This window comes from Bidens hawaiensis, unplaced genomic scaffold, assembly GCF_021521415.1.
Source record: "Bidens hawaiensis isolate Kalapana, Puna unplaced genomic scaffold, B.hawaiensis_p1.1 tig00018852_1, whole genome shotgun sequence".
Taxonomy (NCBI): Eukaryota; Viridiplantae; Streptophyta; class Magnoliopsida; order Asterales; family Asteraceae; genus Bidens; species Bidens hawaiensis.
Window position 1 is genome coordinate 166,608 of NW_027492865.1, and position 18,390 is coordinate 184,997.

Sequence of the window (18,390 nt, forward strand, 5' to 3'; positions counted from 1 at the left end):
ATAAATAAGCGGATCATAGGTCTCACAAAACCCAGATATCTTTTAAACCGGTATAACATCTCATTTATTTATGAAACCATTTTATCATCAAACTCTAAATATATTATTAACTTACTTACAATAAATAAAATTAAAAATCAAAAAACATATATAAATATTTTATATGAATAATGTAAAACGACCCCCGTAATACGGGGGATAAAAACTAGTTATATAATATAACTAGCTTTAGAGCCCGTATAACACACATAATTATCCAAATTTAAAAATTATAAGTACAGAAAATAATTACATAACATATATGTAAAAATGTATTACATATATGCATGTATCTATGTTATGTGTATATAAATTGATTTTATTTATATCACAAAATAATTTTTTTAAATGAACTTAATAAAAAATTCACATGCAAAACGTACTCGAGAACGCTTATTTTATTGAAACTTTCATTTTCAGTATCATATATGTATAATTGAAGAATTCAGGAAGAAGTCTTCTTATACAATAGTACTTCTGATAACTCAACCTAAATACCGAAGGATCTTTACCTTTATTGATATATTTATCAATTTACAACCCATAGAAGAAAAGAATAATATTAAATTATAACGACGGATGTTCTTAAAATACTATGTTTTTCTGAGTTACACCAAGAAAAAGATTTATATAAATTTCAGAGAGCTTCTCGACTTTATCATAATAACAACATAAAAAATATCATGTTAACTCATTCAATTTTGTGAATATTTTGCTTCATTTGAGCATAGTTTTGCATGACATGTTCTCATACAACGTTCTGATCACCATTGAAGAAAAAGTTAATGCTGACACAAATGTTTCAAATTTTATAAAAGTTAGAAGCATTGATAGACTTAGGGTGGCATGTCGGAAATGTTCACTATCTTTTCTTAAATTTTAATAGTCGATGGAATAATAGTCAATTTATCAAATCTTGAACTTTCTTTCGTTTGACATATTCAAGTCAACACTTTGAACCCGTAACAAATTTGACAATAAATCTATTTGCATTCTAAAACTTTTAAAAATATTGATTTTCCATTTTTACCCGTAACAAATTTTGATCCAAATGTAATTAACTTGTACCAATCAATCTATTTACCAACTTTTGATTGTAAAAATCTAAGTTAAGTTCCATAAAACCTGAAACAATTGTTGATAAAAAAGCCTACAAATTAAATATGATAAACTTTGTTACATATGAAAGTGATTGGTATATATTTACTAAATTAACCGAAAAAATAAATTGATGGATTTAAATCATATATTTATAATTTATAAACTTATATGACAATTTACAATAATTAATAATAATAATAATAATAATGGATTGATAAAAAAAATAGATCAACTTTTAAGCATATATTTATAATTCAATAATTAAAAAAATTGCTTTGTAAAATGAAAGTATATTCGAGTTTTGTTTTTATTTATAATCTTAAACAATATATATAATATAATATGTTAATGATAAAATTTGAAATTATATATTCTTTTCAATCTTTAACAACATGGTTATGGTTGGTGTTGAATTTTGAATTCACCAAGGATTCTGTAATATATAGTAAAATAATATGTTACTATTTTTTTTATAAAATGTATAGTTATAAAAATAAATATAGTGTAAAATGAAAGTGAATATGACATATATTAGGGTCAATGAAGATCTTATTTTGAAGGGAAAAAAATTGTAAGGTTTAACTACAAATCGACATGTGTGTCACAGTTATTTTCTTTTATTAGAATAGGTAGACTAGGTAATCTTATCTCCCGTATTAGGGCGGTTGTTTTCGTATTTATATATTTTTTTGGATTTGGCCTTACTATTAGACATGCTAGTTGTTTCGGGTGTATGTTATATTGATTTGTTGTGTGAATGTTAAAGAATGCGGGTAAATTACTATCTAAAGTAACTAAAATGTGTATGCTAATGCTTTTAACTAGCAGGCGAAAATAGTATTGAGTTTAATATTTAAATATTTAGATGTGAGCATATTAAACGAGATGGATATTTTGGTATGTAAATGTACGGGCCAAAGGAGATGGAAATGCAGATTTTGGTAGCTTACGTTGGATCCCATTCCTAGTTTGCATTAAACTAATCTTGTGTACTTAGTGACCTCCTTTTTTTTGCTAAATTTATTGACATCTTATGGGGTTGTGGCATTGTAGGAAAAGCTTCACAAGGCGGTCGCGTTTGGTCAAGTTCTCGGGTTGGTTTGTTAATAAAGAACTACATTTTTTTTGTAAACGTTAAACATGTAGTTGGAAGAATAGTTAAACAAGTTGTCATATCATGATGATAACTATTTTGAAATGTAATATCTTTATTTAAAGAACTCAAAGTTCATTATGTTTCTTACAAGCAAATTCATGTTTAGTACTTAATTGAAGCAAAAGTCTTTACATACGGTTAGAGTTGATAAAAATATAATTTGGGACCAATTTCTGCTATTTTCGGATAATAATACTGTTATTAAATTTTAGGGTGTGTTACAACTTGCTACAAGGGTTGAGTTAATAAAAAGAGGCGTGACAAACCTACATGATATATGGTTGTGTATGTAGTAGCGGATCTAGACATAAATTTCATGGGTAACATTTAAAAAATATTTTTTTACCGTATTTCATACAATGTAAACGAAACAAAAACTATTTCAACGGTTGTGATTGCAATAGGTAAAACCAACGCTAGCTTTAATATTCGACAACCAAAGGAAAAGTTGTGTGCTTTTCAATTTCCACCCTTACTCAAAGGTCGTACGATCACCCGAAATACACCATCTTTCTTCATTACTAAAATCATTCAGATGCATTTCCGAAAATGTCACTATATTAGATTTGTCAAACTTGGAAAACGAATCTAATAGATTTAAACCAAACATATTTTCTAACAACTAGTTAAAATCTCATTGAATCTATTTCCATGTTCATGAATTTGCATATCCAAAACCCTATTAAAAACTTTAACCTCAAAATAATGATTATGTTGAACCTGTTTTTGTTTGATGTTTCTCGTTCAAACGAAAAAAAATATGTTATGGTTTCTATTTGCCTTTATGCATTTTGTTTAGTTTTTTTTTTATTTGAACTGTTAAAAATAATGATTCTGTTGAGCCATTTTCTCTTTGAGCTTGTTTTTGTTTACTGTTTTTCGTTCAAACGAAAGAAGAAAAGGTTAACGGTTTTTATTTGCTTCGGGTTATAAATTTGTTTGGGTTTTATTTGATTTGAACTTCTAAATTGGTTGGGCTTTAAACATATATGGGTAACGTAATATTTTTTCAGCGGTAGCGAAATACGAAAACCAACCCAAAATGAAAAAAATTTACACTACCGACGAAAAGCTACCCCTGATTATGAGGTAGATCCGCCCTTGCTGTGTATGGTGTAGCCATTGAAAGGAACGAACCATAGCATATTTTTGTCCATTGCCAACTAGCAAAGCTGATTTGGATCAATATCTCTAATTGGGTTAAAAATATATAATCAAAGGATTCAAGACCCACACCTTATGCTCAAAGTAGTAGGAGGATAAGGATTGGTGGGACGAAATCATATAAAATTAATGTCAACAGTAATAATGAAATATGTATGGGTAATATTGTTAACTAGGAATGAGAAGATTTTACGGGAACGGAGGCACAATCAAAGTAATATTGATGACGTCAAAACCCTTTTGTTTATATGGGTCAACAGATTAAAGCTACAAAATTCCACTTGGAGCAACTTGCTAGGAAACAATTTGTTGGGTCAAACAAATAAGAAATGACCAAACTACTTGAGGATAGAGATGGAAAAAAAAAACACCAGACCCGAAAAAATAGCCCGAAACTGTTTTTTATACCCGGGTCTTTTAATACCTGAACTTGTACCTGACCATACCCGTAGGATACGGATAGGGTATGCATTTATGAACCAAAACCCAAACCTGTTTTGTACCCGATAATAAAAATTCCCTTTAAACAAACCATCACATCCTTTATAGGATACCTCAAACACAATGTTTGACTTTTTGATCAAATTGACCAAAAAAAGCTTTAGACGGTTAAAAAGAAAACGAGCTAAAAATGGCATGTTATATTGTACGGCAAAACAACAAATTGGGCTTAATATTCAAGGCCTAGAAAAGATTACTTGAATCAAGAAAACCTTACCATTCTTATTACGTGGCCTTTAGTAAGTGGAATCAATCATCTAAATGATATGATTCAACTACCAGTGAGATTAAGATCTTTATGAGAAGGGTAAGTTGAATCATGTAAATAACATGATTCATCAACTATTAAAGGGAGTAGTTCATCGGAAATCATTCCTCTCAAGGAAGAATACCCTGTTAAGTGTAAAAATTGAGTATTCTGTTCGAGGTAAATTCACCCATTGTTGCTTGTAATTTCCTTGTCAATTTTATTAAATTATGTATTTATCATTTTGTGAAAAATAAATAAATAATCATTCGCTACTAACTTGTGTTTTAAAACGAACCACCTGCATACATACCGATTAAAAACATCAACAGTGGTTATAAAATAGCCGGCACCTGTAAATTAAGGAGTTCAATAACTTTCTCAAATATTACAATGTATATGATAAAACATTAAATGTGATGTTACGAAGAGGAGCTGAGGAATCTGCTTTGATTCTAATTAATGTTGTGGTTTCAACGTGCTTTTACTGTGACAATAGAATTAAACCCTCGTATAAAGCGACCAATCAGGCCTGAAGCTCTCCAACTCCTAGATGTGTGTTTTGGTTCCAGTTCTTTAATCAAATATGTACTTTCTCAACAATATCCAAAGGGAGTAGTTCATCAGGCGCGTGGTGGCCTCCCCGTCACGCGTGATGAGAAAAGCCACACCGCCGCCGGTCCTATGGTCACGCGAAAATGGGTATTTTGCGTGATGGTCATCACGCTTGGTGGGGGTGATTTCCAAGAAGGAATGTAGCCGTTGGGGAGGGGGGGGGGGGTTTAAATAAAAAAAAACCAATATAAAACCAAAACAAAAACATAACCAAATCCAAATCCAAATCCAAATCAAAACCAAATCCAACTCAAAAACACTCTCAAACTTCCCCTTCATTCACAACAAAAAAATATGGAATTTCCGAAACACTCGATGCCCTTAGACACCGATAGCTTTTCGTCTTCGGACGATGACATTCTCGAATGGTTCCCGCTGCTATACAAAGAACTTGAAGGCCCGAGCCGTCCAAAGAAAAAGGTGGTGGAGCGTGATCGTATACATGCCCACGACGTGCTAATGAACGACTATTTTGTGGAGGAGCAGAAGTACAACGACGAGACGTTTAGGGAACGCTTTCGTTTGCCGAAATCTTTATTCTTAAATATTGTAGCCGACGTCGAAGCAAACAAAGAATGGTTTCAAGAATCTTACGACGCGAGAGGCAAACGAAGTTTTACGCCGCTTCAAAAATGCACATCCGCTATTCGTCAACTAGCGACAGGTAACCCACCCGACCAATTCGATGAATACTTACAAATGTCTGAGAGAACTTCACGCGAATATCTACAATTCTTTTGTCACGCGATTATAGAATTGTATGCCAAAGAGTTTCTACGAAAACCAACAAGACACGACATTACACGTCTTTACGCCGCACACGAGGCTAGATGGCATTTTCCAGGGATGCTCGGTAGCATCGATTGTACACATATCGAATGGAAGAATTGTCCACGGGAGTTGCGAGGGGCGTATGTTAGGGGTGATATCAAACGACCGACCATCTCACTTGAAGCGGTTGCGTCAAATGATTTATGGATTTGGCATTCTTATTTTGGTGTTCCCAGCTCAAACAACGACATCACTGTTCTGTACACATCACCGTTGTTTCAGAGCGTAACAGATGGCACCGCACCTTTCTGTCCGTACTTTGTCAACGAGAGATATTACAGACGTGGCTACTATCTTGTCGACGGTATCTACCCGCAATGGTCTGTTTTTGTGAAAGCCTTTTCGTTTCCTGTCGAGACCAATGAAAAGGCGTTCAAGAAGTTGCAAGAATCGGCAAGAAAAGATGTCGAGAGAGCTTTCGGTGTTTTAAAGGGTAGATGGTGCATACTCAGTCGACCGGTTCGTGCAATGAAAAACCCACGATCTATAGCTACGTGTATGCATGCATCATATTACACAATATGTTAATAAAAGAAGATGGAAATGCAATTTCTCCAGATTGGGTACCGGATCCTCCGACTTATGTTCCCGTTCCCGATGATGTCCAATTAGACTTGCGAGATGAAGATATTCATCATCGGTTGAGATGGGATCTTGTTGCACATATAGGTTCTTTAGGTTTGGAATTTCCGGATTCAGACGAGGAGTAGACGTTCGTTGTAACTTTTATTTTTTATTTCTAAATTTTAAGTTGAATTATGTTCTATTAAACTATTGTTTTTATTTTTAAGTTCTATTAAATATTGTTTTAATTTTTAAAGTTACAAAAAAAATAAAAAATTCCATCACACACCATCACACCACACCACCACCCCTAGTAAAAAACCATCACATGTGATGGAATTTGGGTTGGTGATGTGACACAATATAATTGGGTGGTGTGTGTGATGAGTGATCACACCACATCCACCACCCATCCCTCCCTTAGAAAAACCTTTCCTCTCAGCGAAGAATACCATGTTAAGTGTAAAAATTGAGCATTTTGTTCGAGGTAAATTCATTCTGAGTGTAAAATAGGGAGTAGTTTAATAATGAGCTGCAGTCTTACAGCTCACTTAGTATATATCTAAATACCAATATAGCAGTATAAAATTATAATTATAGAATCATTGCATAAAGGATTTAGTAATTCCATTTTTTAGTTCGAATAAATAACCCATCATATATCGGGTCCGGTATTCAGATAAAGTATCACCAACATGAAACCCAAAAATGTGAGCCGAGAAACACAATACCCGAGCACAAATCCCGAATGACAGCCTTAAGCTTTTTTTTTTTTTTTTAATTTTAACCCAATGTCATTTTTAACCGAAATCGATTACCATAACCGACCATAGAATATTAATTGAATATTAGACAGAAAATAGGGCAGTTGATTGATAGTCAAACAAACTACTGTAATTGCAGTTCAAATATTCAATAGTTGGTTCTTAACATCATCCTACGATATATGCACCCTTTTGTTTAGTATGGGACTTCTCTTTTTTCCTCAACAAAGAATTAGTGGTTAATGACATTGAAAAGCTTTCAATATCAAATATTCAGCCTAAATCAATGACTTAAGTTAATATGTGATATTTGTCATTTCAATTCTGAGTGTCAAATAACCTTTGTTTTTGTGTTTTTTCCTGCATATAGTTCAGATGAAATTAACTTGTGGGGCTAGAAAGAGAAGTACAAAGCTACAAGGGTGGATGCTGATCATGATGGCTCATTGGCATATCTAGATATTCAAAGTGATGTAAAGGAAAATAGTATTTTTAGAATAATATATGATTCACATAGGGTTGAATCAGATTCTTGAATGCGATGTTCCTAAAAAATTATAAAGTTTGCTCTTTATATTGAAAGAGATGAAGGAAGGTTGTTCATCTTTAACGTTTATGATCCTTAAAGATCCTACAAAGCAAACAAGTGTTGAAAAGAAGTTAAGAGGGTTTTTGTGTTGGAAATCCTGCACCACATGCGGAGTTGTTGGAGAGACATTAACAAGGGGCCCTTCACCAGTTTCACTTTCTTTCCTATCCAAAAGTCAAATAAACATTGCTTTCTAACAAACAATCCAAGTCAAATCAGAAAATGAGAAGTAACATACCTCCCTCAACTGATCCTTTTATGAGTTTTCTTGCAGAATTTGACCTTCCTTTGAACTTGACTAGATGCACCCACTTCAGGATTGGGATTGGTGCATTCTTGGACCCTTACTGAGCATGTCTCCACTTGTTGAGTCTCATTCTTTGCTCTAATTTCACGCCGCACACTCGCAATTTCTTGAGAAAACTGAAGTATTGCCACTTTGAACTTCTCAACTAGCATATCCTTATCCGAATCAACCTCATTAAACTGTTTTTAAAAGCTTCCCAACAACCCTAATGCTCTCCATAGTCTGCGGGTGTATTTTGGTGCAACCTCTTTAGTGTATTCCAAGACTCCAACTCTTGTTTTCCATTCACCGATCAATTCTTCATACACTCTTTTCTTCGGGCAAGTAAGCTCATGTTCAGAAACTTGTTCAACAATACCGTTGAATGTCTGACAACAGACACAAGAGGTGTTTAGAAGCTTAGTGGTTTCCCTAACCATTCTCTTCCACTAAGTATCCACTCACAGTAGGCTGGATTTTCTCTACGATGTAAATGGATCTCTTTGTTATCTTGTCCTAGGATCCAAAGGTTACAGTAAACACATTTATTGAACACAGCATCTTCAGGAATCGACTTGGATTTCTCCTTTGCTCTTTGTAGTATAACCTACCTTGTCAATCGCATGATTTCTTTAAACTCCAAGGAGGTTAGGCCATCCATGGTGAAATCAATAAAAAAGAACTAAAATGTTAATTGGAAGAAGTTGAGAATTAGGTTGTTAGTTTGTTTTGAAGCATTGTGGTTAATGGTATAGTTTGTTGTTATATGCAAACCAATTGAAATAGGGTTAATTGGTTATAACTAACTTATTGTTAGGTTGTTTACAAGGAGATTATTATTATTATTATTATTATTATTATTATTATTATTATTATTATTATAATTGGGTATTTAGTAATTAGGTGGATTTTGCTTATTAGATTCTCCTTATAACTTATTAACTTTTCAAAAAGTTAATATAAATTGTTTGGCAAAATAAGCTAATCAAAGCATTTTTTTTTCTAAACTCATTTTAAAAAAATTCTTAAATAAGCAAATCCCAAACACACCTTTCGTAATTTTCATATGCTGATATCATATTTATTATGCTTTATTATTTATATTATATAGAAGATCAAAGATGAATTAGTGTTCTATAACAAAGTCTCGTCCAATTGAAAACCCTTTTGCCAACTTAGAAAATAGTAGCGACACTAGTATAAGTTATAATAAAATAATTAACATATTAAAAGGTCATGACAGTAATGACCCTTATTTTCCCACATGCGTTGCGCAAAGAACTTGATCGATAAAGTACAGGTTTTGTGGTGGCGAGTCAGTGCAAATTCAAATGGTATTTGTTACGTTTATTACGGTGCCATAACTAAACCTAAAAAAAATCCGTTAAATAAACATATTTAAATTAAAAAAACACAAAATAAACAGCGGCACTCGTATAACGTATTATAAAAAGGAAATTAACATATTTATATCAATGTTTATTAGGTCGGTAAAACTCGGGCGTTTATAAAGCCCGAACGATGCAGCAGCGAGTTGACACGTATTTGGTCGGTATCGGGTATGGTACCACAATTAAACCTAAAAAATAACTTCATCGATTTAATATATAAAAAGACTAACATATAAAAAGTTAAAATATTAAGACTGTGTTTGTTTAGTCGGTAAACCCTGGGCGTTAGTTAAACTCGAGCGTTGAAACCCCAATGTTGCTAAAACTCTGGTAGGTAAAAACCATTATGACGGCGAGCTGATGTGAATTCGGCTAATATTAAGTACGTTTGTTACGGTATAATCAACGTTGTTAGAGCACTAATAAATAAGTTCTTCATGCTTACTTATAAACAAATAAAATATTTAAAACGATGTTTATTCAATCTATAAAACCTGAACGTTGGGGCATTGAGTTGGTAAAACCTTACTATTGGTAAAATCCGAGCATTGTCGGTCCTTCGTGTTGCGGAGGTAAGTCGATGCGAATTCGGTCGGTTACAATTACATTTATTATGGTAAGAAAACTAAAAAGTGTCGTTAAAACCTGGTCGTTGATAAAACCCGAGCATTGTCGCTTCGGGCTTTGCGATGGTGAGTCAGTAAAAGCAGAGCATTATTGGTTCCCGATAGTAAGATAACACGAATAACCGTTTAATTATCGAATTAATATAAAAGAAAACAAATTGAATTACTTGGCCCAGTCAGAACATGCCAATTGGACCAATGGTTGTCCAACAACACCAAACATCTTGTTTGTTATATATAATAGATCAAAATTATTAACATGCCTTATTATATCTTAGCTTGGTAATTGTTGTTGGGTCATATTACCCCTATTAGCTAATAAAGGGTTTCCCCTTGGGTATGTATATTGAGAGAATAAATTAACATCATAAAAAAAATTACACATACAATTTTATGTGTCGCATCTCTCCTAAACTGGGCTACTCTCAAGAACCCTAACACCATCCTTAGCTATACATCCTAACGAAGAACTCGATCAATATGACAAACATGTCAACTACATCATACTTTGTTGTGGTTACTGCTTTCCTAGTTGTAATAAGTACGCATATAATTATAGGTTTATTATTAGTATTCATATATTCTATTACTTACATGAAGAATTGATTAACATGTGGTATCAGAGCGATGTTGTTTAATCAGTTGTTCATGTTTTCCCTAAATTTAAAACTAAAATTGGAAGACATGAATTATGATTAAAATCCTATTTTTTTTGGTTTTTTGTTTTCATGTTTTGTTAAGAATATTGGTTATAATTTCTAAAATCCATATTTAAAAATTTAATATACTCAAAATCTGTTAAAGATTTTGATTCCAGAGAAAACTGACTAAAGATTATTCGAATATGTTCTTCATATTCATTATAACATTTCATAAAATAAAGTTTGTCAACACAAAGGTTGGTGAGCAATTCATAAGTTTGAGCATATAAGTATAATAGTAATAAAAAGCCACAAAACTTGTATACGAAACAATAGATAAAAGCAACAACTTGGATAAAATAGATATCGCTAATAGTTTAACGTTAGCGACACCTAGCTATAAGGGGATGCCAAATAGTTTAGGATTTTATAGTTATCGTTAATTGCATTACGTTAACGACACCTTGCCATGAGGGGTTGCCAAATGGTCTAGGATTTATAGTTCCACCATCCAAAAGCGATAAACACATATGCATGTAAGCATAGAACACCAAATCGAGCAATTATTTAAGTAAAGTATACAATACGTTTGTGGGTTTAAGATTCAAGTAAATAAAGCATTTAGTTTGATAAGTATGAAATGTCACCCCAAAACGAAAGATGGAAAACGGGGTATGAAGGTACTCACCTCGATTGATAAACCAGGAATAACAGATAGAGATAAAGTAATGGACAAGCTAGCGAACGAGAAAGAACGGATCCGCCATGAAATGACAAACACCTTAAATAGAATAAATAAAATAATATTAACAATGATATTTCGTGAAAGTAAAACTAAACTTGATATTATATATTGAAACTTATAACGAGGGGTTCAGTTTTTAAACAGGTTGAAGCATAATATAATATTAAACTTTAACAATACCGATATTGATGATGATAATAATAATAACATTAATTATTATTAATAATACTAATATAGTATAATAATAATAACAATAATTATTATTAATAATACTAATATAGTATAATACTAATAATAATAGTTAAAGAATAAAAATCTTAGTATTAATTAAAGTGTTGTTGATAAAATAATAATAATTATAATAAATAACTTTGGTCGTAATAATGATATCATACTCGATGTTGGTTCGATTTCTAAACGAGTTCACAAAATAAATTTAATAATATTATTGCTAATGATTAATGATAAAAAAAATATGATTTTAATAAATAATAATAATACGATCTTTAATAATAATAACAACTTTAATATTTATAATAATAATGATAATAATAATATTAATAATAAATAAATATAATAGTAAGTTAAACATAATAATACTAATAATAATTTTTATGTAGTGATATTAGTACTAATAGTAACAATAATTTGTTAAATATAAAAAAGATACCAGAACCGGTCTATGATGAAACTCGAACCCGAGACCTCTATTTCAACAACTAACGTACAAACCAAACGAACCAAGATAACAATTGTTAATTAAACCCATAAGAACTTAATATATCCATTACCTAGCTGTTCCCAACTCCATACCCTTTCAACCCGTTTCAAAGAAGATAACCGATAAAATAAAACCGATATTAACACTTTAGATCCGATATTTGATATGTGAAAATTGATAGCCACAAAGCCTCAATTAATTTACCTTTTAGATGTTCATATGGCCGTGGCTCTATACCGGGAAGAACCCGAGCCGAAGCCGCCAGAGATCGATGACAACAGCCGGAGAGAGAGAGAGAGAGAGCACGGAGAGAGAGAGAGAGATATAGCACAGAGAGAGAGAGAGCACGAAGAAAGAGAGAGAGAGAGAGCACGACGAGAGATAGAGAGAGCACAGAGAGAGAGAGAGAGAGAGAGAGCTGAGGGAGCTCGCCCAGAAACGCGGCCGGGATAGGGAAAGGGGCTCGCCGGAGCTAGGGGGTCGCCGGAAAAACGAGGGAGGGAAGGAGAGGGTGATGGCGTTGGAGTTACGGATCAGAGGGGAGGGGGATACGACCGGAGATCGAGATCGGGGAGACGGGGTGGCCAGAATCAGAGGTGGCGGCCGGTCGCCGGAAAGCCGGCGCCGGAAATGAACGAGAGAAAGGAGAGGGGCGGCTGTGGTTTAATAATGTTAGGGTTAGGGTTTTTATTGTTTATATATATATTACATATTTTCAAAACATTCCCCTTAAGTTTCAGTCAAGGTTTAAAATGAGTTTAAAGGTTCTTAAAACTTATAACAGCTTTACGAAAATCAGTTTGGACCCCTTATGTTTTTCTTAACGACTCTATAATATGACAAACATCGATTTATTTACGATCGAGGTCTATAATAATATCATATAATAATTAAATAAGGTTCTAAAAAATGTTGAGTCGGGTTTACGCAATAAAAGTTTACAAAACGAATACAACTCGAGACTCGAATTTGACGAATGTCACAGTATCCCCAACCTTTTGGAAATTTCGTCCCGAAATTAAAATAACTTAAAGTAAAGAGGTAATTACTAACGAATATCGTTCTTGGTAAAACAATTGCCTGAAATATTTTAAACAAAAGAATAGCGAAAAATCCTTGCGTGATTCGAAAAACGCTACAATTGAGAATAATAATAAAGGCACTTATATATAGGATGTACCGGCGGCATATCCACCATTCCCTTATCATGATTCGCATTTCTATCGTTTTTCTACCATCATTCTCGGGTCTGAGTTATCACACACAATCGCACTTACTATGGCTTTCATACAGGGATTTTGATAATTAAGTGTGCACCCATAATTATTTTGATCGTCGTATGGTCCACATGGTTCGTTCCATTGTGTGGTTTAAGAGACATATTTATTTTGAAATCTTAAACGTTAGAAACGTACATAAGGCTTGTTAAATTTTACAAACATTGATAAAACAATACCAACGGTTGATAACTTTGGGGTTGACTTTTAAATAAGTAGGGAAAATGGAATACACAAATGAAACAATTAAAATCCTAAAGTATAACCAAGGTGAAAATAACTATTTTGGTTTAAATAAGTAAAGACGATCGAATAAATAAAATCCATGGTAGATAATTACGAAACGAGGATTTGAAGTTAAATGTCCTCAAAGTGAAAGGATAAGTAAATCATTTAAAATCCATGGTTGAAAGTCGGGTCACTAAATTAGTATAAAAATCCGATGAGTGAAAATGAGAAATCCGATAGGTGTAAATGAGAAACCCAAAAAGTGAGTACATGAGGTCAGGGTAAGCAACGTTACAATTAATAATAGCGTACGATGAGTTTCACACGTGAACAAACTTGAGGTTATAAGTATTTTATTACATGAAATGTGATAACACGAGAATGAGGTGAGTTTCTTTGGGGTGACGCATACGTGTATCAACATAAATAAAATAACATTTGATTAACAATCAAAACAATCAATGAAATGTGTTAAAACATGAATACATCCACTATTGTGAAACCATTAATATAATCGTCATTATAATAACGGTTTCTGATAGGGCCAAAACTTGCGGACAAACACTCATAGGCCGCTTAATAGATTAGATGAAATGATATAGAATAATGTATAGAATCGTGTTTACATAAATGCACAAATATAAATAACATAGCCATGAAAATATCGTTTAAAAGATGAGCGAAATTTTTGGCGAAATTAAGGTTTTGAAAGTATTACGCAAATTGTTATTGAATAGTTTGGATTTGGTCATGAATAATCAAGAAACAAAATGAAATATCATGAGCATAGAGTTACCATCGAAACATCTCATCAATGTAAAAGAAAATCACAATAACAGTAAGACTCGTATAAATGATGACATATGTAAGTCACGTGTCATATACTCTTTGGAAAATAATAGAATTTAAGTAAAGTCGTTCAATCGTTTCCAAGAAAATGAATATAATTATATCAATATATCGCTGTAATACGTAGCTAGAGAAATGATTTGATCATTATCAAGTGTAAATCTTGTAAGCCCAATTTGTTAAAGGAATTTGTATACATAAAGCGGTTGTGATGAAAAATATTCATAAAATAATGCTTGCGATAATAAGAAGTAATAGTTTGCGTAAATCGTTATTGAACAAAATTTGTGTAACAATATAAAATATTTATAAACGCGTCCCAAAAGATTTTTAGAGTCATAATCATTGAGTTTATGCAAGATGATGAAAGTTGAAATTTGTTACTAAATAAATACCGCATTCAACATTCAAAATGAAACCTCCTATTTATAAAGTATTTATGAGGTTTATCACCTTAGGTGACAATATTTATAATTCTTGAAATCACCCATATAATCGTTTAATGATCTTTGAAAGCAAATCCTCATAATCAAATTTTTGTTGTCATGACAATACCATATAAATATACCTATATATATATATATATAGACTTTATAATATAAAAGTGATTATTTGAACACATGAGGTTGTTATAAATACACTAGTTGTATATATAAAAATAAAACAAATTAGGGAAAAACGAAGCTTTCATGTGTAGGGAGGGGTTTTAGGCTTCGTTTGGTGAATGGTTTGGAAATTTAGTGGTAAGTGAGAGTGTTTAGGTCGGATTGGATAGTTGAGTTTTCTTGAGTTGAATTGACGAGGTTTGTTGAGTTTTGGTCGTTTGAGTGGGTTAGGCTTAGCTGGTTTGTGTGAGTAGTGGTTGGGCTATTAGGATTAGGTTTGCTTATTTGAGTTCGGGTAAAGTTAATGGGTTGGGTAAGTCGACCTTGACTAGCTTGGGTTGAGATTTGGTTTATACATGTATTTTGCAAGGAGTGTTTGGGTTACTATTTTAACATTAACTCTATGGTTGGATGGAAACGGTGTGGCGATATGGTTTGGTGAACTGACATCGCATGGGTCGAAGGATTTGAGTCATAGTTGGGTAAGCTTTGGTTATTATATGTTCAAGGCATTTTGTGAGTGTGTTTGTCGGTGTGTTTGAAGTATTTGGATAGTGAGTTTGATAGGTTTTTATGGCGTAAAAGTGTCGGTAGTTAGGGCCTTTTGTTGGGTTGATTTTTTTTATATATCTTGGACTTGCATGGGGTTTAGGTAGGTGACGATATAACATTGATGTGTTAGGCTTCTTTCATATTGAGGAAAGATTTGAGTATGCGGGAAAGCTTTTGTAGTGGAAGGATGGTTTAATTTGAGGCGGTAGTTTGAGAGGGAATACGGGTGGTTGGAAACTTGGGGTTGCGTTTAGAGAGATTTTTGACTAGTAATAAGTATTAAATTGAAAATATCATAATTTATAAATAATGTTTGAAATATCCATGAAAATTTTGATAATTAAAATTACATGTTAATATTTATATAAATATATATATATATATATATATATATATATTATATAAATAGAATTTTTAAGACCCGAGCGTGTGAATCACACAAATTTTTTTGCTAAAAGCTTTCCACTAAAATAAGAGTTGTTAAGATACATCGGGTCGGTTTAGGTTGTAAAATAATTTACGAGAAAGTTTGAAATAAATCAACCCGCATAACTGTTGGGACTTATATTTTAGACCGATGCATCGAATTAATCCTTGGGTGAAAAATATATTATTTGGTCTCAACCAAGGGTGGATGGTTTGAAGACCAAGTCATGCTAGACTAGTATAAAAATATATTTTTATTCATTTGTCTAGTATGAGTGACTGTATTGTGTATGTGTGAGATTTAGGGTTTTATCCCTTTGAGAGAGTCTCCGTCTCCAGGATGAGCTCTCCTAGTGGCGGCTGAAATTTCTTATTCGATTGTATGTATGAGTGTTTCATCTTAATGAGAATCATTCGGCTAATATTTCATACTACCATTTCTATCTTTTGTGTTTTGATTACAATTGTTCATCCTACTTTATTGTTGATTGTTAATCAAATCAGGCTCTCTCCCAATACACCTCATCCGTCCCAATATCTTTCAAGAGTGAATACGAGTTAGATTCGATCCTAACCCTAGATCCGAGCTCCACTGTCGTTAATAACACCGAATATTCACGCTTCCGCACCGGAGCTCGGACTTGTCAATTGGTATCAGAGCCTGGGTTACCGAATCGTTCAGACTAACTGCTGAACAGATTCATTTCGCTCTTGAATCCACCATGGACGTTAAACGATGAAGTTCGTTTAAATTATTTTTGGGGGTTTTAATTTGGAGAAAAGTGTGTGGATTGATGTTTGGGTTGATGACTCGTTTGGAGATCCAACATCAATTTCATGTATATTTGGTCAGAACGGTCCAGATCTGATGTAATAGTGTTATTTGGCTCGTTTTCGGGCAACACTGTTCATTTGATGATTTCTAGATCTGAAAAGGTTGATTATGTTATGAAGATAGGTTTCTTTGATTTTCGAGATGACTTGGACGGTGCTACAATGATTTATTTCAGATTACGAAACTTGTTTATGGATCTGAAGAATTAGGGTTTTGTGTGCTCGTGCTGCACAAACAGTAGATGTGTGTTGAAAAATATTGCCGATGGTACATGATGTGCTAAAAGTAGTCTAATATTTATTAACTAAAAAATAAGCTAATCTAGACACTAAGTAATAAATCTAGACTCTTAACTTAACTAAAACTACTATCCGGCAAGTGAACCGGTCAACTCTAGTACATCTAAGTAAGTCCGGATATCGAAACCACGAGACTCTTTAAATTACGTATATTAACTAATTATATTCGACTTACTGACACGACTAATTAATTATTATTATAAAAGGGGGGGTTTTTACTTTAAAAGAAACATAAATTTAAACTGATTATGAAAATAAGTAAAATAAACAAAAGACAATTTTAATTGATTTAAATAAGATGACGATGAAAAACCACCTAGGCTAGAATCCCCAAAGTTTTAGTTATCAATTATTAGGAAAATGCTTGTTATGGAATTGGGATCATAAAATAATCACTTAAAAGAAAACCCGAACAGGACCCCTGACTCTTCAAGAAGACACCTATGGATTTCTATTAAGTTCTTAAAACCACCAATTTTAATATTAGACTTCCTTCCAGTTATCTAATTAATTGTGAACGAGTACCTTAAAACGACAACCTACCTTACAGCGCGGAAATCAAAGGTAGTTTAATAAATGAATTCGACTCAATAAACAAAGTTAAAAAGTCAAACCTAGACGGACTCCTTACGAAGAACTAAGTCTAGCAATCTTAATCAACAACGAATTATCACATAATCTATCTCCTTACAACTTTTTAGATTAGCAGCGCACTTTTATTTATTTAATTAATAATATTGTTTCTATGATCTTATTATAAATCAATCACAAACTAGTCAAGAACACACAGTAAATGACCTAACAGAATCCTATTATATGACAGACAATCACCAAGAAAACTATGAAACAATAAAACTTATCAAATAAAACCAAGCACCTATATGCATCGAATAAAAAATATTAAACTTTTTACTAATTCATAAACCCATTACGAAAAGCAAACTCCAAATAAAATCAAACTTCAACAAAGGTTCATCACAAGCCTAGGCAGTCTAATAAGTTTAGCCTAGCATCTTAAAATCAAAGAAACAAAAATAACTAAGTTCAACAACCAAGTTCATAATTAAAATAATAAATTCAAACCAAATAGTGATGATGCTTGGATGAGTATGTGTTGAACCCAAACGACTCCACTTATACCAAAGGCATTCTTCTAAAAAAATATTCTTCTTTCTTGCGGCAATAGGTCTTGGTCGAGCTCCGTAGGGTTCTCTCCATCTTCTCATGTGACCTCTTTTTATTCTTTATAATCTTGTAGCACAAGTCAACTGTTACCGACTTCAATTTCCTTTAGAAACACATGAATGGCGGCCCACTTCATCTACGTAGAATAATGAA

At 32.7% G+C, this 18,390-nt stretch overlaps 1 pseudogene; it reads left to right on the top strand.

Moving 5' to 3' along the window:
• Positions 1 to 5,165: 5,165 nt before the first annotated feature.
• LOC143557265 (uncharacterized) lies at positions 5,166 to 6,458 on the top strand (annotated as a pseudogene).
• The last annotated feature ends 11,932 nt before the right edge of the window (positions 6,459 to 18,390 follow it).